This window comes from Ursus maritimus, unplaced genomic scaffold (genome assembly GCF_017311325.1).
Source record: "Ursus maritimus isolate PB19 unplaced genomic scaffold, ASM1731132v1 scaffold_11, whole genome shotgun sequence".
Taxonomy (NCBI): domain Eukaryota; kingdom Metazoa; phylum Chordata; class Mammalia; order Carnivora; family Ursidae; genus Ursus; species Ursus maritimus.
The window spans coordinates 62,138,492-62,163,129 of NW_024423453.1; the positions used below are offsets into that span (position 1 = coordinate 62,138,492).

At 44.9% G+C, this 24,638-nt stretch overlaps 1 protein-coding gene across 2 annotated transcripts in view; it reads right to left on the reverse strand.

Moving 5' to 3' along the window:
- BLK (BLK proto-oncogene, Src family tyrosine kinase) overlaps positions 1–15,426 on the reverse strand; it is a 79,214-nt gene extending 63,788 nt beyond the window's left edge. The window contains exon 1 of one of the 2 annotated variants that reach the window (XM_040626455.1): positions 14,633–15,426. The gene's annotated coding sequence lies outside the window, so the exon portion shown is untranslated. The remainder of the gene's footprint in view (positions 1–14,632) is intronic. The other variant, XM_008705072.2, reaches the window with a different exon arrangement.
- Positions 15,427–24,638: the final 9,212 nt, after the last annotated feature.

Genomic DNA, 24,638 nt, shown 5'->3' on the forward strand with positions numbered 1-24,638 from the left:
CCCAGTTTCGGCACCCTTCCCTCTAAAAGCCCCCACAGCAATTCGCAGACCTCTGATTAAGAACCTTGGGACAGATGAGACCAAAGACTTGGGTTTTATTTCTTAACTTTTTAAAAGACTTATTTATTTATTTGAGAGAGAGAGAGTTGGGGGGGCACAGGAAGAGGGAAAGAAGCAGACTCCCTGCTGAGCACAGAGTTCCCAAGAGGAGGCTCGATCTCACGACCTTGAGATCATGACCTGATCCGAAATCAAGAGTCCAACGCTTAAGCGACTGAGCCAGCCAGGCACCCCGGTTTTGTTTCTTCATGAGTCACGTCATTTCACAGAGAGGAAACCTGTTCTCTGGCCAAAGACCACGTTGGTCTCCGTGGCTGACAAATAGGGTTGCCGACCACAAGGAGCTGGATGGGAGAGGATGAAGCACTCAGGCCACCATCACCATGACGTAAAATGCAGTTCAAAGTCCACCCGACTCCACCCTCAAAATGAGCATTTCGGCTCTGGGTAATTGGCGTTCCTTGGAGGGATTAGGAAAGAATAGCCTTCAGCTGCGTCATGGGGCTCAGCATGGCTTTGCAAACTACATGTTATTTTGTTTTTAATCATAGCCCTCTATAATGTGGAAGAAGAAGAAGAAGAAGAAGAAGAAGAAGAAGAAGAAGCAGCAGCAGCAGCAGCAAACCAAATGTCCAGTTGAAATGGTGAAGTAGAGTTAACACGATGAAATGTTACATAGCCACAAAAATGATCATCGTGAAGACATGTTGCCACGGAAAAGATGCTTATGTTATGATGCAAAAAAGGAAGGAAGGAAGAAAAGCAGAATCCAAACTGTTATGCTCCTTATGTTTCCAGCTATTAAAAACTGTATCACATGAACAAGATAAGTAGCTCTTGGAGAAAAATGTGAGGTTAGTAGAATTATTGATGATTTGTATCTGTTTTCAAATTTTTGGGGTATTATCTAATGTTTACAGTTGTCAAGTAAGGAGAGAAATGATAAATCTGTACAAAATCAGCCTGTTCTTCCAAATGACCGTGGCCTTGTCCTGCCTCCCAGCAGTGGCTCATTCTGGGGTTTCCCTTCTGAGCAGGGTGAGACGGTGGGCAGGCAGGGCAGACCAGGTCAGAGTTCCCCCAGACTCCCCCCCCAAACACAAAACCAAGCCTGCCACTGAAAGAGCAGTGAGAACACATTCATTGCTACCACCCTCCATCACCACCCTCCACGGTTTAGGTCCTCGGCATCCGAGCTAGCCAATGGGGAGACAGGTTCATTCAAACAGCCTGAGGACATTCGTGACTAAACCCATGTGAGCCTCTGGTGTTCTGATTCATGCCATGCACAGGTGGGCTGACCCACAGAGTCCGAGGTAAATGACTTGTCTGATGCCTGCTGGCGCTGGAAACAGACATGGGGACCCCATGGGTGCTGGGAGGTTGGCTGCTCTCACAACAGACCTGAAAAGACAATTCCGGAAAAGCTTCCTGGGGACACCTGGGTGGCTCAGTGGGTTAAGCATCTGCCTTCAGCTCAGGTCATGATCCCAGGATCCTGAGATCAAGTCTTGCATCAGTCTCCCTGCTCATCGTGGAGTCTGCTTCTCCCTCTGCCTCTATCCCTTCACTGCAACTCCCCTCCCCAGCTTGTGCTCTCATTCTCTCTCTCCAATAAATAAAGAAAAGCTTTAAAAAAAGAAAAGAAAGAAAAGAAAAGGAAAGAAAGAAAAGCTTCCCGAAGTGCAGCTTGCTGAAGGGGTAGCAGCTCCAGCCATCAGGAGGCCACTCGACCTTCTTAAAGGTCACGGTCAGCACACTACTCATTAATACCAAGCCTCCCAAGTAAAGGCAGCACGTGCTTTGGCTCACTGCTCCCAGGCCAAGTGCCAGCTGCCTCCCTGTCCTGTAGGTGCCCGCAGTTGGGGGACGTGAGCAGTGGGAGCATTGCCCCCACGCTGCACACCCAGCATTTCCTTCTCAAAGCCCTCAGCTGGTCTCTTGGGCCCTGAGAAACCCGTCCTCCTAAACTCCTCCATTGTGGCTCTCCTGGCCCCTGGATCAATGAGTGGCTCCCTCATCAGATGGCCCCAAAGCGTGTGGCAGGACCTCAGGGACAGCCTGGTCACAGACAGATTGGGGTGAGGAGGATGGTTGTACATGTCTGACTTTGGCCACTCTCATGCGTGTCCTCAGGGCCTATCCCCAAGGGCGGACAGATGTGGGGAGGAACAGAGAAAAGAACAAGATGTCAAGGAGGCTTGAGCTGCTGGGTAGACGCAGGTGATGCTGATCCAGAGAGGGAAAAGCCAAGTTGGCAGGTGCTGACCCAGCCTACAGGACAAGACAGGCATTCTCTGGAGGGCCATTTCTTCAGGCAAGCTGGTGCTAGATGCCTCCTCAGCCAGAGGTTTCCCGGATGCTAAGCGAGCGCCACCCTTTGCTCCTCCTTCCTTGGCTGTCCATTTCTGCTTTGTTGCTGCGTGTGGTACTGCAAGCTGCGATTTCACAGCATGTGTTTGCCCTGACACGGGGGCTAAGCCTCTCCTGTCCTTACTGTAGGCCTGGGTCAGGGCTCTGCTCATAATGGGCAGCTGAGAGACCGAATAATGAAGAGCTAAGAGCCCTGGTTTTGGAGTCACACAGACCTGAGTCTGCATCTGGGCTCTGGCCTTCCAACCCCCCAGGCCTTTGGTGAGTTCCTGATGACATCGCGGGGCTTTTTGCGGGAATTAAGTGAGATCATGGTGCAAAGCATGTGACACACTTCTTAGCACCCAAGTACTGGCAGCTTTTCCACATTCAACCCATATGCATGATGTGCCAAATAGACCAGCAAAAGGTTGACTGGAAGGAATGCTCAGAGCCCACTTAGCCTACCGCCTAATTTGGCAGAGTCAGAACCTGAAGCCCAGAGAGAGGAAGTCCCCCAGCCAAGATTGCGAGACCAGAGTCTGTTGTAGAAACACAGTCCCAGGGACAGAGCTAGCTTGGTATAGCCTGGCACTCTTGGCCATGCTCTTCTCATCTCTCCTGGTTTCTTCCCCTTCTTGGTCTCAGGCTCTTCCTCCAGTCATAATTTGAGGTCACCCTACTGTCTTACTTAAGTCATCTGCACCCCCCAAAGCCTGGTTGAGCCCCTTGCAGCTTTATCTTCTCATGAACCCTTGTACTCCCTCCCCAAACTCTCAAGTCTGCCCACTGGAATTCCCTGATTGGATACTTCTAGATCCCAAGTCCTGGCTGGCCCCCTGAACTGGATCCTTTATTTTCACTGGAGTCACCAGGCTTCTGTCCCTTTAAAGTTTCTTTAGAGTATTGATTTCCCTTCCTCTGATTGCTCCCAGTAGACGAAACGTGGGTACTGTCTTCCCCTCCAATCAGGGCAACTTGCCCTCCTCAGAGGCAGTGACAGGCCCCACCTTAGCAAGATCCATCAGTGCTCACCTGCATGTCAACAACCTCTTGGTGGTCTAGGCCACACTCAACAGATCTCGGATCATTCCTGGGGGCAGGGTGGTCTGCTTTCTTCTCTCTAAATTCCTGTGTCCATTCCTCCCACAGCTGGAACTGGTTGGCAAGACATCCTTCCTCCCTCCGCCGGCCTCAATTCTCTTCCCCTTGTTCTTCCCGATCCATTGGCACTCTCACAGCTCTCAAGTTTGTAGACACAGTTGGAAGTTTGGAAGAGTACATCTGTACTCTGTGTTGGGAAAAAAAAATCAAAGCCACAAGTCCACTGTTCTTGCTTAGCCATGGTTTTTGTCAGCAGGTAGAGCAGACATGTGTTTTTTGAGATGTGAATGGATTTTTTTCTTCTTCTGTTCGCTTATTTTGTTCCTCACCCATGTTGAAGCCATTGCCACAGGGAAATAAAGTAGAAACAAGAGAAGTCTCTTGGCTCAGATTGAGAGAAATGCGAGGAGTTAGTCTGGGCAGACAGGAGCCCAGGGGGTCTCAGTGAGAGTCCCTCAGGGCAGAGTGGCATGGGAGTGGTGTCATGACTCCCCCACCCCATGATGTGGCACAGAAGTCCTGGGGGAAGGCTTGACCTGGGTCAGAGGCTGGCACGAGACATCCCAGCAGCAACCTGTGTGGATTGCTGATGAAGACCAGATGGGCTGCCCCAAAGTCCTAAACCCCATGAGCCCCACCCCAGAACTGGGACTCAACCCTGGAGAAAGGGGGAGAGTGCTGAGCTCACTGAGGTTGTTACCCAATACCCAGCATGAATCAAGATGCTCAGACTAGACATTCTATTTTTGCACGCCGAGTGTGGACCGAGATTCATATTCACCTCTCATGGATCTACTCTGTCATGACTTCCCTGAGGCTTCCAGATGTTCTTCCAGAGGCTAAGACCACCTTCATAATAAACTACCTTAACCCACTCTTCTACCTTCTATGAAGCTGGTGTCCTTGTCAACAGTTTCAAAGATTTCCCCTTAGCCTCTTTGTTCTCACAAAGAGCACATTCTTTTTTTTTTTTTTTTTAATGAATGATAAATGAGCCAAATACATATTTCTGAGTGTGACCTTGGGAAGGTAAAAGAAAATAAAGCCAAGGGACAAATTCAACAGTGCGTTGTTTACTCTTTAGGTTTGCAAAGGGGTCATGGGAGAGCTTCAATGTGGTTTCGCAGCTGTCTTAGAGAGACACCCTACTGGGTGGCCAAGTAGAGTGAGGAGCTAGGAGGTCTGGCCTGAGGGTCAGGTGGGTCTCTGCTTATCTGTGTGACTACAGAAAAGGGAACTGGGGATACAACCGGGTGGTGCACCTGGGGAAGAGGGCAGAGAGCTGTGTTCACCTGGCATGAAGCTTGAGGCCGTTGCTACGCTAGCCCCCTGCTGGTCTCAGTGACAGAAGCAGTCAGCCATGCTTGCTGGCCCAGCCACAGGAAGGCTCTCGGAGGCTAAGACCTTGAGATTGGAACTTCAAGGATGCCCAGGAGCTCTCTTTGGGGAGATGGGCATTTCAAACAGAGAAGAAGGCTCAGCACAAGCTCTGAGGTGTGATGGGCAAAGGGAGTTGTTGGGGACAGGACTACTGGGCCCCACACACCTGAAGAAGGATGACGGGAGGGTAACTGGGAGGGGAGACCAGCTGTCTGGTCCCTCGAGGCCTGGGCTTTGTTCTCAGGCACTGAGGAGTCAATGGAGATTTTTACCCTGGGGGTGATAGGGCTGTATCTGAGCTTCAGACACACCTTGCCAGCCACACAGAGGACGGACTGCAGTGTGGGTCAGGGCAGGCAGAGACAGGAGCTCTAAGGATGTGGCAGTCGTCCAGTCTACAGGCAGGAAGGGCCTGAACTAAAGTGGTGGAGATCCGGGGACAAATCTGAGAAAGGAGGGGACAGATGTTACCACAGTGTTGACTTCACTCAGGGAAACTGGTAAGTGTTCTAGCTCGCCCTCTGGCTTTTGCTAAGACTCCCACTTTCCCCACGCTTTAGGTTTCTTCTGTGGGGAACAAAGCCTCCTCCTTGAGATGCCAGGGGACTTAGTCACCCAGCAGGGCAGTGAAAGACCAGGCAGGGATCCTGAGGCTTTCAGACCCCGCCTCTTCAGTGTGGAGTCAGGCAAGGAAGGCGACCCCCAGGGAAAGAGCCAGACCTGGAGCCTTCTTCATCTCCTTCCTCTACTGCTCTGTGGCCCCTCCTGTGACACCAAACCCCTGCGACCCTGTGGCCCTGTGGAACTGCTGGCCACCGACACACCAGTCTGGGCTCTGAGGTGAGGGGAGTAGGACAGGGATGCTCCCTCCCTTCTCAGGATCTGCTCAGACATTTCTTGCCATTTGGCAGGAGAAAACTTTGTATGATGAAAAGAATGAGCGAGAACTTAAGGGAAGATGGTACTTGAGCAACTGAATTTCTACTAAATGGATGAAACTTGGGAATCTCTTTATGGGGCAGACTTTATTCCTTCACTTTGTTGCAATGGCATTTGTGATGGTGCTTTTGTGGTGTTTTGTTGTTGGTGGTAGGTATGTGCACGTTGCCTCTGTGTGTGTGTGCTTGCACGTGTCTGTGCATGTGTGTGTCTGTGTGTGTCTGTGTTCACGTGTGTGCATGGGCCTGGGTATCTGTGTGTGTCTGTGTGTGTGAGAGACAGAGAACATATCCTGCATCAATAACCTCCATCCCTGAAGAGATTTTCTTTTTGCCTTTCTATTTATAAAATCCTTAAAACAGGGTCCAAAATGGACAGCTCCCCCAAACACCATATACCAGAAAGCTCTAGGATATCTGCTAAAACCACAAGCACTCCCTTCTCAGGCTGAATCTCACGGGGGTGGGAAATGCAGGACACCCTCAGTCACTCAGGCTGACCTCCAACAGCAAACCACCATATTGGAGACATTTCCGCAGCAAGGAGCTGAAAGTATGTAACCATGAAGATTCAAAGAAAATCTTAAATATCAAACGTATGACACCATTATATATGGACAAAACCAGCTCCCAAGGGCCCATAGTTCTTCCTCACTCTGTTCATGCCTTTTCTTCATTCAGTTGTCAAGGGGCTTCCCGATCAACAGGAAAAGAAGGACCTAACACGGAGGCGTCAATTTGCTTACGTGTGGGCTGTCTCCCTGTGGCAGGTTGGACAACACACAAATGAGTCAGAGGAGGGGAATGAATGGGGAAGAGGGTGGAGTGCACACACTAAGAGGGGCTTTCTGTGCAGGCAGCAATTAGAGGAAGCTGATTTGAAAGCAGAAGGCTCCAAGCCCACCGGGATGAATGTCAAGTGTCATTTGGCAGGAATGGAGTGAATGTGGCATTGCACTCACTGCATGCCACACTCACCCTCACCCTCACCAAGGGGCCTCCTGAGGAAGCTTTTCAACCCTTTTCCTATGCCACGAAGGAGTGTGACCTTTCTGTGAGGAAACTATCATTCAAGCCAATAAGATCTTTCTAAAGGCCAGGGTCCTGGCAAGACATCAATCACAGGGCCTGTCCCCTGTGATGTCTGAGGCAGAAACCCCTCTGGGGTGTTATTTTCCCTTCCTATTTGCTGGTTCTCAGAGGGCCACTTGTCTTGGTTGACAGGGTGGAGCAAAGGAACCTGGGAAGCTTTATTTGACCAGGAAGACAGGGTGAGAGCTGGCTCTTTCCTCTGACAGCCCAGGAGGCAAGCAGCTTCAGCTAAGATAAGGCTCTGGCAGAAACATGGGTACAAGGGGCACCCCACTTTACCTCCTTCACACCTGGGATAGAGCCACCAGGCCTGGTTGTCAAGACATATGGGAGCAGGAGTCACCCTGTCCATCTCAGCCTCAGACGGTTGCCAACAACGAACACTCCGTACTTCACTGAGACCTGGTTCCCTTGAGGAAACATCTCAGCTTTGTACATCTAGCTGACACTGGTGGCAAAGGCCTCCCAGGAGTGATTCTTAGAGCAGGAAGAGAATCCCATGTTGATCCATGTTCCCATGACATGGGAAAGCCATGTTCACCCCTTGGCAGTTAATCCTTTCCATGCCAGCAGTCCCAACCCCTCCTGAATGTTGAAATCTGATGAAAGCCAGAAATGATCTTTGCAGCTGGTTGCCCATGTCTTCCACAAAAGCTTGCATGCAAGTTTTTTTTTTAAAGATTTTATTTATTTATTTGAGAGCACAAGTGAGCACAAGCAGGCAGAGTGGCAGAAGGAGAAGCAGATTCCCCGCAAAGCAGGGAGCCCTATGTGGGGCTCAATCCTAGGACCTTGGGAACATGACCTGAGCCGAAGGAAGACGCTTAACCGACTGAGCCACTCAGGTGCCCTGCTTGCGTGCAAGTTTAAGAAGGTCACAAACTCCAGGAAACTCATCAGGGGTCTGTGGTCTCCAAAAGTTAGGTCACCCGCAGCAGGAACTGGTGCAGCGGCATGACCCTTGTAAGGAGAGGGTCTCTACTGAGGATCACGCACACCCCTCCTGCCACCAAGCACACAGCAGGATCCCCTGGGTGCCTAGGGCTCCTTTGCAAGGCTCAGGACTGAGGAAATCCCAGGAGGCAGGCTATTCTCCACTTGTCCCTGCTTTGCAAAGCCAGATGCAGACAGGATGCTGATCTGTGGTTCGAAACTGAGATATTCTGCTTCTCATCAGCAGTGTGCCGGGGCCAACTTGTACAGGTTTGTAGGGGTCCACTGTTAAATTTGGGAGAATTTTGGGAACCATTTGTTAAGCACATCACTATTCAAAATTAATCCATACAAAATTAAAATTTTATAAAATCAAAATTAAATTATATAAAGTACAATTAAGTGAATTCTATTAAAAATGAAGGCAATAAGCACTCAAATGTCATCATTCCCTAGTTACTTCACTACATTTCACCGTTATCTCTGCTCTTGAGGTTGTTTACTTCAGTTGTATCTGTGCGGTGGAAATGCTATCTCATGGTGCATCACTGCGTGTCTCTTCCCAGCCCCGTGTGCAGCCAGGCCACATGGACAGCGCGAAGTTGGCTACCTAGGAGTGTTTACACCACAGGAATAGGCAAGGGCTTCACACCTGGGGCCAATTTGCCTTGTTGTTGGTTTTTGGGACTTACTACAGTGATGGAGAAAATGTTAATAATGTAGGTTCAACTTTAAAATGTGTCCTATTCATAACTGTGAATAGCTCAAAAAAACGAACAAGGTTTTTTTGAGTAATTAAAAACTATTAGCCAATTTAGCAAAGAAGCCAGTGACATCACTGCCTACGGAGTGTAGTGCGATACGTCTTTGTCACTCTGGTCTTCTTAACATAAATGAAGATATCAACGATGTCCATGTCACCCCTATAGTTGTGTGTCAATTGCAGCTATAGCTTGACCATGGACACAAGAATTTGGCAGAAGTCAACAAAAGCACTCCATGGAGAATCGATGCCTCCATGGTATGTATCTATAATAAAGAATATTGCATATTTTGTTATTATTTGTAAATTATGTGTTACGTATTCTTTATACCAGTACAATTTGTAATAAACTTAAATGTTTACATATGTGACATTTGTTTTCTGGAAAGCTGGTTATTAAACATTTACCAACGTTACCAAAATACCACTGCTTTCAGTCTAGAAGGTACTTATCTTAACTTAACCTCCCCCCACCCCCACTTCACTGACAGCTGCCAGGGAGTCCATCAGACAGACAGACGGATACCACAACATGGAAATTATTCCTTTCCACATAAATGCATAGGGGAAAGAAATGTGAGCCTTTCCCATAAAGCCACCCAAACAAAATCATGAAATGGATTATTACTTTTGATCCCATCTCCAAACACAATACTTAAAGAAAAATAATAAATTTCCTTGGGGGCACCTGGGTGGCTCAGTTGGTTAAGCAACCGACTCTTGACTTCGACTCAGGTCATGATCTCAGGGTCGTGAGATCAAGCCCCACGTCCGCCGCACATTGCACATGGAGGCTCCTTAAGATTCTCTCTCCCTCCTCCTCTGCCCCTTCCCCACCCCACCCCTCCCCAACTCGTGAGCATGTTCTCTAAATAAATAAATGTTTCTCTTTAAAAATCTGATTCTACTATAGAAATTGCAGGAATAAAGGGAATCTTAACATGAAATAACTACACATAATCTTTGTAACGACACAAGGTGGAATACCTAAAAACAGGCAGTGAACAAGCTGTTTACGTGCCTATAATAGACTCACAGCTGAGCATTTCACCATAGGCTGGCCCCCTTGGTAAAACTAACAAACAAGGAATTAGTCTATGTTTTGTACACAGAAAGGAAACGAATTCTTAACCGAACACCCACACCACGCACCGAGCTCTTTCAAAAATGCTATTCTGTTTTTGTTTATTTATTTGTTTATTCATTTTCTGGGACTTCCAAAAAGATTTGAAGCCACTTGTAAAAGCAAACATGAAACAAATAGGAGAGAATGAAGAAAAGATGAAGAAATCAAGACCAAAGGGTAAATTAGGGCAGAGAAACCAATTTGAGGGTAAAGCCGGTTACACAGAAATACAGACCAGGAGATGGGGCTACCCAATTGCTAGTGGTTAGATGCAAATTAGACTAAGTGTCCTGGCGTCCAAAGCACAGAGTGGGAAATTATCAGTTTGAAGAGTCAGAGTCTTTAGGACATCCATTGCTCCAGAACAGCACAGATATCTCAGGTCTGGAGCCTGACAGTAATTCTCCTGCCACTTAGGGTGGTCTTGAGTGGAACAGCGGACAGCGGTCCAGTGGCATCACAGTAACGATGGCACGGTGAGTTCCCTATGTTATTTCTTACAGCAGCCTTCAGCTCAAGCCTAGGATGAGCTGCCTTCACCAGGAAAGGGTGCCCGAGCCTGATTCTGGAATGCAATCCTTTGAACACCCCAAGCATCAAGATCCAGGCACACAGCGAGCAGACCAACTAGCTGGATGGTGGGGAGGGAGAGGGAGGGTGGCACACCCAAAATATCTGGACTCATTTTTTCCAGTCCTATTAAAAGCATTTCCTCTTTGAGAAACATAACAAAACCGTGGTCTCCCTTTTGAGACCTCAAAATAAATATTGTACATAAAAACAAATTTGAAAAGTTACAATGTGAAATGTGCCTTTTGCAAATTACAGGGACTCCTCTGATGATTCTCAGGTGGAGAACTGAATAGAATCTAGGTGGAAGTGTTGTATACTTTTCAGTTTCAACTCACCTAAGAATTAGGGCTTTGGGGTTTAATTCTTATAACCCTGTGATGTGCTGTTACCAAGAAATAAAGAAGTAAGACTCCAGGTTAAAAGTAACCTACTTGAGTTATGTCAGAATAGAGTGAGGTCAAGCTACTGTTATTTCACAAGGACATTTGGTGAGTTGCTCAAGGTCACACAGTCAGGAAGCAGCAGGGCTACACCTTGAACTCAAGCCCTCTGGTCCACAGGCCAGCTATCCAACCTCTATGCTAGAGAACTTCTAAGCCATAGCTGCTTTGTCGTACTCCTATGCCCACGTTCTTTCTAATTCCTGGGATCCACAACACACTGAGAGATAAAATTAAATTATCATTACTGAATATTGGACTTGGTGATTCCAGGTATTTAGGTTTGTGGATCCTTTTGGGAATATGCTGGAAGCATGCATGTGCACATAAGCTTGCAGACAAGTTCAGAGAGCTCCTAGACCCATGAAACTCGTCAAAGGTCTGCGGTCTCAGAGGTCAGAACTCCCAACTTCATACATTAAGCGCAGACCACCTCATATCCTTGTAGACACTACAGAAACATGTGCAAACGATTCCTGTCCCGGAGCAGCCCTGAGAGTGAGGGCCTCCCTAAACTCTGCACCCCAGGAGACTTGCTCACCTCACCCTATTCCTAGCCCAGTAGCTCAAGTATCAAGGTATTTGAAGAAACCAGCAGAAGGGGGTAAAGGACAAGGCACCCAAGAGAACCTCCTTCTACAACACGGTTTTGGAAATATCAGCCCTCTGGTGAGAAAGCACACAGTGGCCTGCGGTGAGTGGAGGTCCTACAGGGTCAGCAGGGACCACGACAAAGCCTCTTCCGAGCCTCAGGCTCTGGCTCCAAACATCCTGCTCAATCTACTTCTCCTGTCTGAGCTTGAAGCTGGGTGCACCTGCTCCCCTCGTACAGAGCCCTGGGTCCTTTGCTCACACTCGCCCAGCTGGAAGTGGCAGAAACAGGTCCTAGAGCAGAACTGGCTGGCCCCAAGGCCCAGCATCTTCTCCTGGGTGATACCACACCTTGCAGCGAGCAGAACTCACCAGAGACCTAGTGACAACCACCTTCTTCCACAAGGGCCCCCATTAAAACCCAGGGCGTGGTGATGGCCCTGAAGCTCGCTGCGGCTAAGGGTGGTCATTAAATCTTACGTGCATTTCTGCCTTCAAGCTTTCTTCCTACCGTCTTAATCTTTGCTGGCATTCCAGAACCTGCCCTTGTTCCTTTCCCTCAAGAACCATTTCACAGGGCACCCACCCCAATTCAGACACTGTCCTGAGTGCTGGGACCCAGAGGAGGATGAAGGGGGGGCAGCTCCCTTTCCCAGGGGAGCTCAGGTCCCAAACTTCTGCCAATAAGGAGCCCTCGGCATTTGCTGGAGGTTCACGGGGACACAGGGATGGATTTGGGCACTGGCGACCAAAGAGAAGGCGGTGGCATTGGTCCCAGGAGCTAGAACAGGTGGGACTTGCCCGGATGAGAAGGTGGGGAGGGGGTCCCAAGCTGAGGGAGCAGCAGCAGCAGGAGTATGGCCTGGAGCACTCCACAGCAGCGCGGAGCTGGCTTAGTCAAAGCAGATGGGCTGGCAGTGGAGGGAGCAGGAGCTGTGACAGGAAAAGGACTCGAGGCCCAGCAGTAATCGCTGCTCTCACTTCTGATCTTCATCTAACTGTTGTGATTTTCATCTAAGTGCTGTCGTCCTACAGCTTCATGATTCTTTCTTCTTTCTCTAATCTGGCTGGGACATCACCCTCAAACCAGGGCACACCTGCTCTGCTGGGTCTGGGGAGGGGGTGAGGCATGTGAGGGTTGGGGAGGGGTCAGGTCTCTCCGGCTCCCCTGCTACCTCCCCACACACCTGACCCTTACAAGCAAGGATACTGGCCCCTGGTGGCTCTGTCTGGCTGCTGCAGACTCAAGGGCTGCATACTATGGGCTATCAGGCCAGGTTGTCACTCAAGCAAGAGCTGGCTCCCACATTCCTCAGGCCACAGTGGGGCTCCCAGGTAATTGTTTCCCAGCACAGTTCACAGCTGCTTGGCTGGCCACAGATTCTGTGGGGATGGTTGGGCCCACAGAGAATGGCAGATTTTATCCTGGCATTTCACGCAGGTTCAGGGCCCACACTAGCCTCCATTCTGGACTTCTGCTTCCTCACCAGGAGAGGGTCAGGTTTGGGACTCTGGGCATGCTCTTGGAGGCCTGGGAGCCTGAAGCAGCACAGTGAGCATTGCTGGGCAGACAAAGGGTGGGCTACTTAGCCCTAACGCCCCTGACACAGAGCTCAAAAAATGTGTGCTGAAAAAATAATAAATGAATGATGAGAAATGCCACAAAGAGAGAGAAACACAGGGGCACGTGAGTGGCTCGGTCAGCTAAGCCTCTGCCTTCAGCTCAGGTCATGATCCTGGGGTCCTGAGATTGAGCCCCATGATGGGCTCTCTGCTCAGTGGGGAGTCTGCTTCCCCCTCTCCCTTTGTGTTCTCTCTCTCTCTCAAATAAATAAATAAAATATTAAAGAGAGAGAGAGAGGGAGAAATACAGAACTTTTCAGGACTGAGGTGCAGGTTGGGGGAGACAATGATAAAAAATGCAAAAGGCCTGTTACGTTCCAGAAAGTTCAAAGAGAGGGCAGGGACCACTGGCCATGGATTCCAGTTTTCCCAAGCAGGCTCACCTTTTGACCACGTCTGCTCTAAGGCAGGATGAATATAATCTTTTTTGGCTTTTTAATTTGGAATAATTTTAGGTTTACAGAAAAGTTACAAAGATAGTCTAGAGACTTCACGTATACTGGGCACTCAGCTCCCCCTAATATTACCATCTTACCTAACCATGGTACATTTGCCAGAACAAAGAAATCTGCATTGGCACAATGTTATTAAATAAACTCCAGACAGATTTCACCTATTTTTCATTAATGACTTTTTCCCTCTAGGACCCACTTCAATCCTGGATGTGAGTTCCGAGTTTAGTTGTCTTGTCTCCTTACTCTCCTCTGATGTGTAACAGTTTTCCCATCTTTCCTTGTTTTCCATGACCTTGACAATTGCAAAGGTCAAGTATTCTGCAGATTGTCCCTCACTTTGGGTTTGTCTGATGTTTTCTCATGATGAGACTGGGGTTAAGAGTTTGGGGGAAGAACAGCACAGAGGGGAAGTACTTTTCTCCTTACACCGTAGCCGAAGTTACATAATACAGCACGACTTACCCCTTGAGACATTAACCTTGCTTCACCTGCTTAAGGTGGTGTCTGGCAGCATTCTCCACTGTGGAGTTACTGTTCTTCCCTTTCCATACTTCATTCCAAATCCCTTCTGCACTGAAGGTGAGGGGAACCAAGCTCCATCCAGGATGGAGAAGTATCTACATATGTCATGCACAATTTTTCTCTCTAACTATGGCAGCACGATGATAACAATTCTTTAGTTCCTTGGTAATGCGGTTGATTGAGAGTGAAAGCAGTGGCCAATTAGCAAATGACTGGGACAGTTGTCAAAACCCTAGAATTTTAAAACTCCTCTCAAAATATGTTATCAACAGTTCATTCCTTTTCAGAAACCGATCGCTTAGCCCAAAAAGTCATCATTAAACCTATTCCATCACCCTACCCCCCCAATGTCTGAAAAATGGAAAAGCTTATTTAAAAACAAACAGAATTTCAAAAGGGCAACAACCAATCATTTGCTTTGAGCGAGACACTCCCCATACATCACGTTGGCCTTTGCCATGTCTGCCTCGTAGGGACCATGACCCTTGTTCATAGAGAGGCTGAGCAACTTGCCTGGAGCCCCACAGCCGGCATGTGTGTGCCCACCCCTATTCCCACCCCACTGTCTTCTCCTGTCTTTCCTCTGTGGCATGTTCACTGGCTTTTCCAGCTTAGAAAGCCCTTGATGGATGAGCTTTTATAAATCAAAAACAAAACAAAACAAAGATGCAGAGTCTTACCTTGATAATGCTCAGTAGCTTGTCACCATAGCTTTTTCAACCCCAGAGCCCTTGTGATGCAGCCGCCTTCTAGCGATAACCAGCAACACCAGATACAATCCCAAAGAAAAAGTCCATCCTGGTTGTCTCAATCGGTTCCGTAGCTCGTGGCTTCCTGCTGACGGCAAGCACCACGCAGAGGTGGCAAGCTCCCTGGTCTGTGGTCAGAACTTCAGCAGCTTCCTCCAAGGAGCCCCGCCCCTCCCACAGAGCACTTTGAAGGCTTCTGTGGGTTCACTGGGTCCAGTGGGCACAGCTGACCCAGAAAAGCCTGGGTGGAAGGACCGCAAGCAGCTAGTCTTTCTCAGGCCCTGGGCCACACTGGTTCCAATGACCCTCTGCCACCAGAAAGTTTCCTCATGGGGTTTTGGTTTAATAACATGGGTGATGTTTTCCTGTACAAAACTTGGCAGAGTTAGTAAACCTCCAAGCTAACTCTACAAGGTATTCGCTCTGCCTTGCAGCATTTATCTGCAAGACAAGAAGGAGCTTGGTTTCTGCTGCCTTGTGCCATCTGTGTGAGCCTGAGAAACTCTTCTCTCAGCCTTGTTGGTTTTGTCTGGTCTTCCAATAGTACCGATAATACCTGGCCCAGAGATAGTATGGGCACAAATGATAGAATAGGTGTGAGTGACAGGCACAGAATTGGCTCTCGATAAATGCTAATTCTCATTAAAAAAAAAAAGACTCACTCTAGCCAGTCATTGATTCTGATCACAGGGCCTCTCCCATTGTCCTACTGCACCTGGATCTGAAAACTCAGGGGCACAGAGAATGATAGAAGTGATGGGGAAAGGACCCTATCATCTGGAGTGGTGAGGTGCTGTCCTGGACTACACCAGCCAAGGGACCAATGGACCAAGAAGATTGCTGAGACAAGCTCAGGAGACCTGCTGGTGCAGACAGACATGGTAAGCCACTGGTCACCTGCTTTCTGATCCAGGGACCAAAGGGAGCCCATGGGCATGCTCCTCTCCTGCCTTTATATCTGGGAACCTTGGCAGGGATGGAGTTCAGACAGGCTTGCTTCTACTCCTGGCCTGGAACCACAGTCCAGAATCTCAGTTTCCTCATGAATTTTAGGACTAAGACAATAATTTGCTGTGAGTGTTTCATAAGAAAGAGGCTTCACAGATATTCATAGCAATAGCAGCAACATGGAATTTTTGGGTTCTAAGACTCCTTGAAAACAATCTGCCTGACTTCCCCAAAAGGTTTGTGTGACAGTAAATGGATTAATGCATAAAAATATGTATTACCGTGTTTAGTACATAATAAACTCCAAATAACAGGTAACTGACAGGAATGTGCCTAATCTAAGTCCCAAACCTAATCCTTAACACTGCTTTGTTTTCTTCTATCCTTGGTAGTGAAGAGCCCAGAACAGTGTCCCGAACCAGTTGTGCTCAGTGAATCATAGCTCTTATTAATTTGTTATTAGATTCATCTCCTGACACCTGAGAGTTGGATCTAAGCATTAAATACAGGTTGAAAGAATCCCAAATCCTTAAACTTATGATTTAAAGACTTGTTGACTTGAGATGAGATTATTTAGCCTTGTTATTTCAATTCAATTAACACAACAAACTTTTGTGAACGTTTGCTCTGTGGTAAGCACACGCCAGAGGCTCGGGGTAGAGGTATAAATAAGCATGACCCTCCTTTGAGGGAGTCAGCCTAGGGAGCCTGGGAAAGGTGTCTGGTAGACAGCCAGGGGTGTGGGAAATGTGGCCATAGAAGCCCAACAAGACATAGTATTAGAACAGAAGCAGGAGCAATAGGAACATCAGGGATTATTGGAGGAAGTTACCAAGCAGATGGCTTTGAACATGATTTGTGACTAAGAATCCTTCAAATTCTCAGAGGCAGATACCTGGGTTGAGTCTTTTACTTAACAAGCATCCAAATGATGCTGCCTGAGTTGTGTCTAATTAAGTAAATGACTAAATAAGTGACTTTTGGACAAATTTTATATACTTGCACCTGAGGATATCGGGAGTGTAATACCTTCCTAAGGAGAAAATCTATTTTCCTCTGACTCTGGCTCATCTGTTCAAAATTGGAGCCCAAGGGGAGGTGAATGTTTGCGGGAAGGAGAGAGTAAGCTGGCCTTTATGTGGTCTGGAAAAAAAAGTCACCTTTCTATCCACCTCCAATAGACAGGGGTCGGAAAAAACCAAAAATGGATTCTAGCAGCCACTCAGAAAAGAACGAGGAAATGACCTTGCTCTTGGGTTTCACTTGTCAGAGCAGAAGTGAAAGTTAATTTCAGCCATTTTCACCCTCACAGAGTCATAGAATCCATGAGAAAGGCAGAGGGGAGTTGGGGGCAGGACCCAGGGGAGAAGATAGGAAGCAGTGAAATGTGTTAGTGAAGCTAGGATTATCCTTTTTAGACATGTTTGTTAGAGAATCTCAGAGAGAGCTCTTATGGCTGCTACTGAGACTGGACTCTGAAACCGCCAGTTTAGTGTTCAGCCTCATTGGCTCCCCCATTTATTTTTGCACTTTTGAGGTGATTTATGCAAAATTTGGAGCTCTCCTTCCATGTATCTACACCAACCTCCTGACACCAGTACATTTTTGATCAAAATCAAAACCTGTGGGCAATAAAATATTTGAGTAGAAGAAACATTAAAATAATCCAGTCAAGGGGTGCCTGAGTGGCTTAGTCAGTTGGGCATCTGCCTTTGGCTTGGGTCATGATCCTGGGGTCCTGGGATTGAGCCTCACGTCGGGGTCCCTGCTTGGCGGGGAGCCTGCTCCTCCCTCTCTTCCCAGCTGTGCTCTCTTTCTCTATCTCTGTCTCTCTCTCTCAAATAAATAAAAATCTTTAAAAATAAATTAATAAACAAAATAAAATAAAATAAAATAATCCAGTCAAAAATTTACTGCAGGAATGTGTGAGGAGCTTGGCAATCTCCCTTTGAAGAAAACAAGCATAAAACTAGACAAAGATGTCAAAACCAATCATTTCGGGCACTGGAAAATGACCAAAGGTGAACAACAAACTAAGAAGTGTTTAATCTTGAAAAACTGCTACTGCATTAGAATGACCATGAGTTTGTGGTCTTCTTGCTTACAAGTTCTGCCTCCCCCCACCCCCCACAATCCCTTAGCTTGAGTGGTGAGAATCACAGCTTTTCAATGGGCTTGTTTTGAGAGCTATTAATTAGTGAAAACCGGTAGCTTTACCAGCTAGTTGTGACAGATATGGTCTGTGATGGGGAGATGAAAATCTGCAGTTTTATGGGTTAAAGATCATGGAATCAGTTCTAGACAGGAAGTGAAAATCTGCAGCTTTACTTGCTTGAGGCTATAGCCTCTCTTCAGAGTGGGCAGAAAATCACCCAGAAAAGTAATGGGGGAAATCCTGGAAGTAAGAGGCTGAGCTAATAAACACCCATACCTCTTTGACTGCTATAATATGCATGAGTTGGGGAGAACTGAGAGAGCAAAGCACAAAGTGAATAGCAAGGGAAACCTAAGGGCTTACTGTAGATTTGAATTTGTTCCTTCAACACATAAAGCTGGGGCAGGAGAAGGTGGAGGGTTTACTTATTCAAGGTGTCTGAAGATAACTTCTGTCCAAATAATTGCCTGATCATTAAACAGTGCAGAAACAGAGGTTACCTTAGAAAGCCAGACTAAAATAAAAAAGTGAATACTAAAAGATAAAAACTGCACAGTGATATCAGTGTCTGTACACCATGGAGGAAAACAACTTCTCAATCTAGGTGCAGAAAAATTAGTAAAACAAAAAATCAACAACTTTCAGGAAAATAAAAACAGAATCCAGAGTCACTACAATGTGAATTTTTCAACTAAAAATTATCGCACATGCAAAGAAACAAGAAACTGTGACCAGAAAAAAAAAGTCACTAGATTCTGATTCCAAATGGGTCAAGATGTTGGATTTAGAGGACAGACTTCAAAGCAAATATTACAGTTATGTTCAAGGAGTTAAAGGACAATATGTTCAAAGAATGAAAGGAATTTACATTAATGAGCTAACAAGAACAGAATCTCAACAGAGAAATGGAGATTCTAAAAAAGAATGGATTTTCTAGAGCTGAAAACAAAACTAACATTGAATATTCACTAAATAGGTTCAACATCAGATCTGAGATGGCAGAAGAAAGAAGCTATGAATTTGAAGATAGAGCAATAAATAGTAAATCAATCCAAAGGATAACAACAACAACAAAAAAAAGTTAAGAAAAATGAACAGAGCTTTAGAGATCTGCCAGACAATGTAAAGTGTTCAAATATAAATGTAATAGGAGCCCCAAAGGAGAGGAAAAAGAAAGGCACAGAAAAATAATTTGAAGAAAACATAGTTGAAAATTCTCCACTGGTAGTAAATAATATTAACTTGAAGAGTCAATGCTATCATCTGAGTGTTTGTGTCTCCCCAAAATTCATATGATGAAACCTAATGCCCAGAGTGATAGTATTAAAAGGTGGGGCCTTTGGAAGGTGATTAGGACATGAGAGTGGAGCCTCATGTAAGTTGGATAGAATCAAATTCTCTCAGTAGTATTTACCTGGAAAAGAATGAAAATTAGTGCCCAAGAATAAAACAGGCCCCAGAGAGCCCCCTTCTTCCTTCCACCACGTGAGGTTACAGTGAAAACATAACCACCTATGAAATGGGCCCTCACTAGACACTAAATCGCTGGCACCTTGATCTTGGACTTTGTAGCCCCTAGAACAGTGGGAAATAAATTTATGTTGTTATAAGCCACCTAGTCTATGGTAACATAAATACAAAGAGAACCACACCTAGACATCATGGTCGAAATACAGAAAACCAAAGAAAAGAGATAATCTTCCATGCAGCTAGAAGAAAAATAATGCATCTCATATGTGGCAACAAAAATAAAACTCAAGATTGACTTCTTATTGGGAACAATGGAGGCTGGAGGGCAGTGGAATGCATATTTAAGGTTCTAAAAGAAAAAAAATCTGAAGAATTGTCACCTAAGAATTTACTATCCAATAAAACTATCTTTAAAAATGGAGGTGAAATGAATCCTTTTCCAGATAAAGAAACTGAGAGAATTTGGTTTTATCTGACTTAAACTACAAAANAAAAAAAAAAAAAAAAAAAAGAAAAAAAAAGAAAGAAAGAAAAGAAAAGAAAAACAAACAAACAAATTAATTCTTCTAGCTGAAAGAAAATGGCACCAGATTGTAACCAGTTCACAAAAGAGAATGAAAATCACTGGGAATGGCAACCATGAAGGTAAATAAAAAAATACATATACAATAATATAAATATATATTATCTTTTCTTCTCTTAACTTTTTAAAAACACATAGGATTGTTCAAAGCAAGAATTATAACATCACACTGGGGGTTTATAGCACATATAAATGTATATGACAATAATAACACAGGGGGGATGAGAAATGGAGCTATACTAGTGCAAAGTTTCTTTTTTCACTAAAAAAAAATCAGTTTTAATTTGAAGTAGATTGTGATAAATTGGAAATGCATATTGTAATCCCCAAGGCAGCAACTAAAGAAAAAAATCAAAGGAACATAGGTTTTTAAAATTTATTTATTTATTTATTTAAACAGAGAGAGAGAGAGAGAGAGAGAGAGAGAGAGCAAGCATGCGCACATGCATGCGCATGGCAGGGAGGGGCAGGCAGAGGCAGAGGGAGAAGCAGGCTCCTCACTGAGCAGGGAGCCTGATGTGGGGCTTTATCCCAGGACCCTGGGACCGTGATCTGAGCTGAAGGCAGATGCTTAACTGACTGAGCCAACCAGGCATCCCTCAAAGGAACTTAGTTAAAAAATAAAGATGAGAAGTGATCATAGCAAGTTAGCAGACTCGGAGGTCCTAGTGCTTGTCCCTCCCATTTAAAAAAAAAAAGTAATGAATAAAGAACTATGAACAGATGAAAATAACACTGAGAGAGCTCTGGAATATAATGAAGAACTTGCAGCAACTCAATAGAGCACAAAACCAAGAATGGTTGCATAGAAAAGCAAAGAAAGTATCTTATCTAGATCATCCTATGCTCCAGTCTGATATAACTTGGCACCAAGAGAAAGTGACCTCCCCACATGGAGAAAAGGGAGATCAAGAGGATTCCAGCAGCCCTTACCACTCCTGCAGACACCCGAAAGCTTTCACCACCAAAGAGCACCACAGTATTTATTGGTGCTGACTTTAGATGATGAAGCTTCCTGGAGTTGATGCTGCTGTGCCCCTACCCAAAGAAGAAGCCACTGCTATGCCCTCCTCCTGCCCCAAGACCACTGCCATGCTCCCTGCCCTGAGAAAGAGCTGCTGCAACAATCCCCAGAGCTGGAGCAGCCCTGCCCCCCCACTACCCCTGCCCAACAACTGCACACATGTCTCATACCCTAGCTCAGCAGCTGTTCTGTGTAAGTCATGCCTCAGACAATGGCATGACCACCACAACAAGTGCACCTGTGCTGTTGATCACAGAGCCACGGTCACTTGACATCTGCCTACATCTTTGACGCCAGTGCTACTGCTGCACCAAGCATGTCTGCACCCCAGACTCTGGAGCTGCAGTTACCCTACACATGCTCCTGCACCAGACCTGGCACTACAACCACTTCACTGTGCTCAGACACTGGTGCTACCACTATAGTGAGCATGACTGCATGCCAAACCCAGCACCAAGAAAGATCTTCTTGACCACAACATTCCCCTATGGGGAATAAAGAGAATAGGAAGATCCCAACAACCTTTGTCAACAGGGACCCCAATACATAAGGACCCATCAAGATCACTGGGGACACCTGCAGCCTTGGCTGCTAAGAATCTCCACAGTCTTTGCTGATGCTGACCTCAGCTGCTGGAGCTGCACAGAGACTATACTACTGTGCTTTGCCCAGATCTAGAGATAAAGCTATGTCCCCCAAAGCTGGAGCCACAGACCCTCACTCAGCCAGTGCCCTAGAACCCCCCCATAGGTGAAGCTCTTTCCCCACCAAAGCTAGTTTGTAAAGTCTGGAAGAGGTTGCAGCTTCCTTAAATGTGCAGATATCAACACAAGGCTATAAGGAAAATGAACTATCAAGGAAACATGACATTATGAAAGGAACACAAAAATTTCTCAGTAACTCACCTCAAAGAAATGGAAATCTATGAATCTATGATAATGAAATATTGTTTTGAGGAAGCTTTGCAAGCCATAAGAGAATACAGATAAATAACTCAGTAAAATCAGGAAAACAACACATAAATAAAATGAGAAGTTTAACAAAGAGAGAGAAATCATTAAAAAGAACTGAACAGCTGAAGAATATAATTAATAAAATGAAAAATGCAATAGACAACTTCAACAGCAGACTTGACCAAGCAGAATAATTTGCAAACTCAAAGACTCAACAATTTGAAATGATCTACTTAGAGAAGAAAAGGAATGAGAAGAGGGAAGAAAGATTACAAGATTTATGGGAAACTAGCAAATGAATCAATTTAAGCATTATGGGATTTCTGGAAGGAGGAGAGACAGAACTTATTTTAAAAAATAATGGCTGAAAAATTCTCAAATCTTGGGAGGAAAAGGACATCTAGATTCATGAAGCTCAAAAGTTCTTAAATAGGGTTAGCCTAAAAGGACTACATCAAAACATAGTATAATCAAACTGTCAAAAGTCAAGGACAAAGAGAACTTTGAAAGCATCAAGGGAAAAGAGGCTTATCACATGTAAGGAAATCCCCATAAGACTATCAGTGGATTTCTCAGCAGAAACCTTGCATTCCCATAACTCTGGAGTAGTCTCTCTCTACTCCAGAGAGGCTAGAATAATATATTTAAAGTACTGAAAGAAAAATCTGCCAACCAAGAATACTATAACCAGCAAAATTTTCCATTAAAAGTGAAGGAGAGTTAAAGTTTTCCCCAGACAAACAAAAACTGAGAGTTCATCACCACTAGACATGACTTACAGGAATGCTCCAACTCTTCAGAATGAAAGAAAACATGCTAAATAGGATGGCATCAAATGAAAAAAGCTTCTGCACAGCAAAGGACAAAATCAGTGAAATGAAAAGGCAACCTATGGAATGGATGAAAATATTCACAAACTGTGTCTGATAAGGGAATAATATCCAAAGTATTTAAGGAACTCATACAACTCAATAACAAAACAAAACAAGAAAACAAAAAACAAGTGGGCAAAAGACGTGAATAGATATTTCTCTAAAGAAGACATACAAATGGTCAACAGGTACAAGAAAAGGTGCTCAACTTCACTAGTCATCAGGAAAATGCAAATCAAAACCATAATGAAGTATTACTTCACATCTGTTAAAATCATTATTATCAGAGAGACTAAAGATAATAAGTTGGCAACGATGTGGTGAAAAAGGAATCTTTTTTTTAAGATTTTTTTTAAAGAAAGAGAGAATGAGTGGGGGGCAGAGAGACAGGGAGAATGGGAATCCTCAAGCAGACTCGCCAGTGAGCATAGAGCCAACTCAGTGCTCAATCCCAGGGCCCTGAGATCATGACCTGAGCCAAAATCCAGAGTCGGGCACTCAACTGACTGAACCACCCAGGTGCCCCCCAAAAAGGAATCTTTGTACACTGTTGGTGAGACAGTAAATTGGTATAGGCATTATGTAAAACAGTGTGGAGGTTCCTCAAAGAATAAAAAAATGAAATTACATTATGATCCCGCTTTTGGGCATATATCTACACTATCAGTATCTCAAAGAGATCTTCTCTTCAGTGTTGATTTCAGCATTATTCACAATAGCCAGGATATGGGATTATAGATAGATAGATAGATAGATAGATAGATAGATAGATAGATAATAGATAGATAGATAGATAGATAATAGATAGATAGATAGATAGATAGATAGATAGATAGATAGATAGAGGTAGATAGATATAGATATATCTATATATATAAAAATATATATCTATATATAAAATACATGTGCTAATGATAACTGTAACTGTAGTGTCTATATTAATATCAGACAAAACAGACTTTAAGATGAGCTATCACTGAGAAAAGTGGATTATTTAATAGTAATGAAGGGTCAATAAAGCTAGAAGATGTAAAAAAATATAAATGTGTATGTGCTAAAACAACAACAAAACCCCTGAAGCATATGAAGTAAAAACTGACAAAATAAAAAAGGTAGCTTAGGGACACCTGGGTAACTCAGTTGGTTAAGCAGCTGACTCTTGATTTCTGCTCAGGTCATGATCTCAGGGTCCTGGGATAGAGCCCTGTGTCAGGCTCTGTGCTCAGTGGGGAGTCTGCTTGACAATTCTCTCTCTCCCTCTCCCTCTCCCCCTGCCCCTTCCCTCACTCATAGCTCTCTCTCTCTTGCTGTCTCTCAAATAAATAAATCTTTTTAAAAAGTGTACTTTATAGTTCAAAAATTATAGTTCAGGATTTTGGTGGTCTTCTTTCAAGAATGATAGAAAAAGTAGAAAGAAAATCAATAAGTTTAAAGATCTGAGAAATGGTATCAACTAACTCAATTTAAAACACTCCACCTAGCAATATCAGAATACCCATTCTTTTCAAGTCTGCATGTGACATGTACCAGGATAGACCCTATGCTAGGCCTTAAAAGAAGCCCCGATGACTGTGAAAAGAATGAAATTATACAAGTACATTCTCTAACCACAAGGGATATTACATTAGAAATCAATAATAGAAATAAATCTGGTAACTCTCCAAATATGTGGAAATTGAACAACACATTTCTAAATAACCTTAGGAGGGAAATTGGGAAGTATCTTGACCTGAATCAAAATTTTAAAAAAGCAAATCAAATTTTATGGCAGCAGGAAAAGTAGTAATTAGAGTGTAATTTATAGCTTAAAATGTTAACATAAGAAAAGAACAAAAGAAATATCTAAAATCAATGAAAAAGAAGAGCAAATCAAATCTGATGTAAGTAGAAGAAAGGAAATAATAAAGATCAGAGTAAGAATTGAAGAAATAG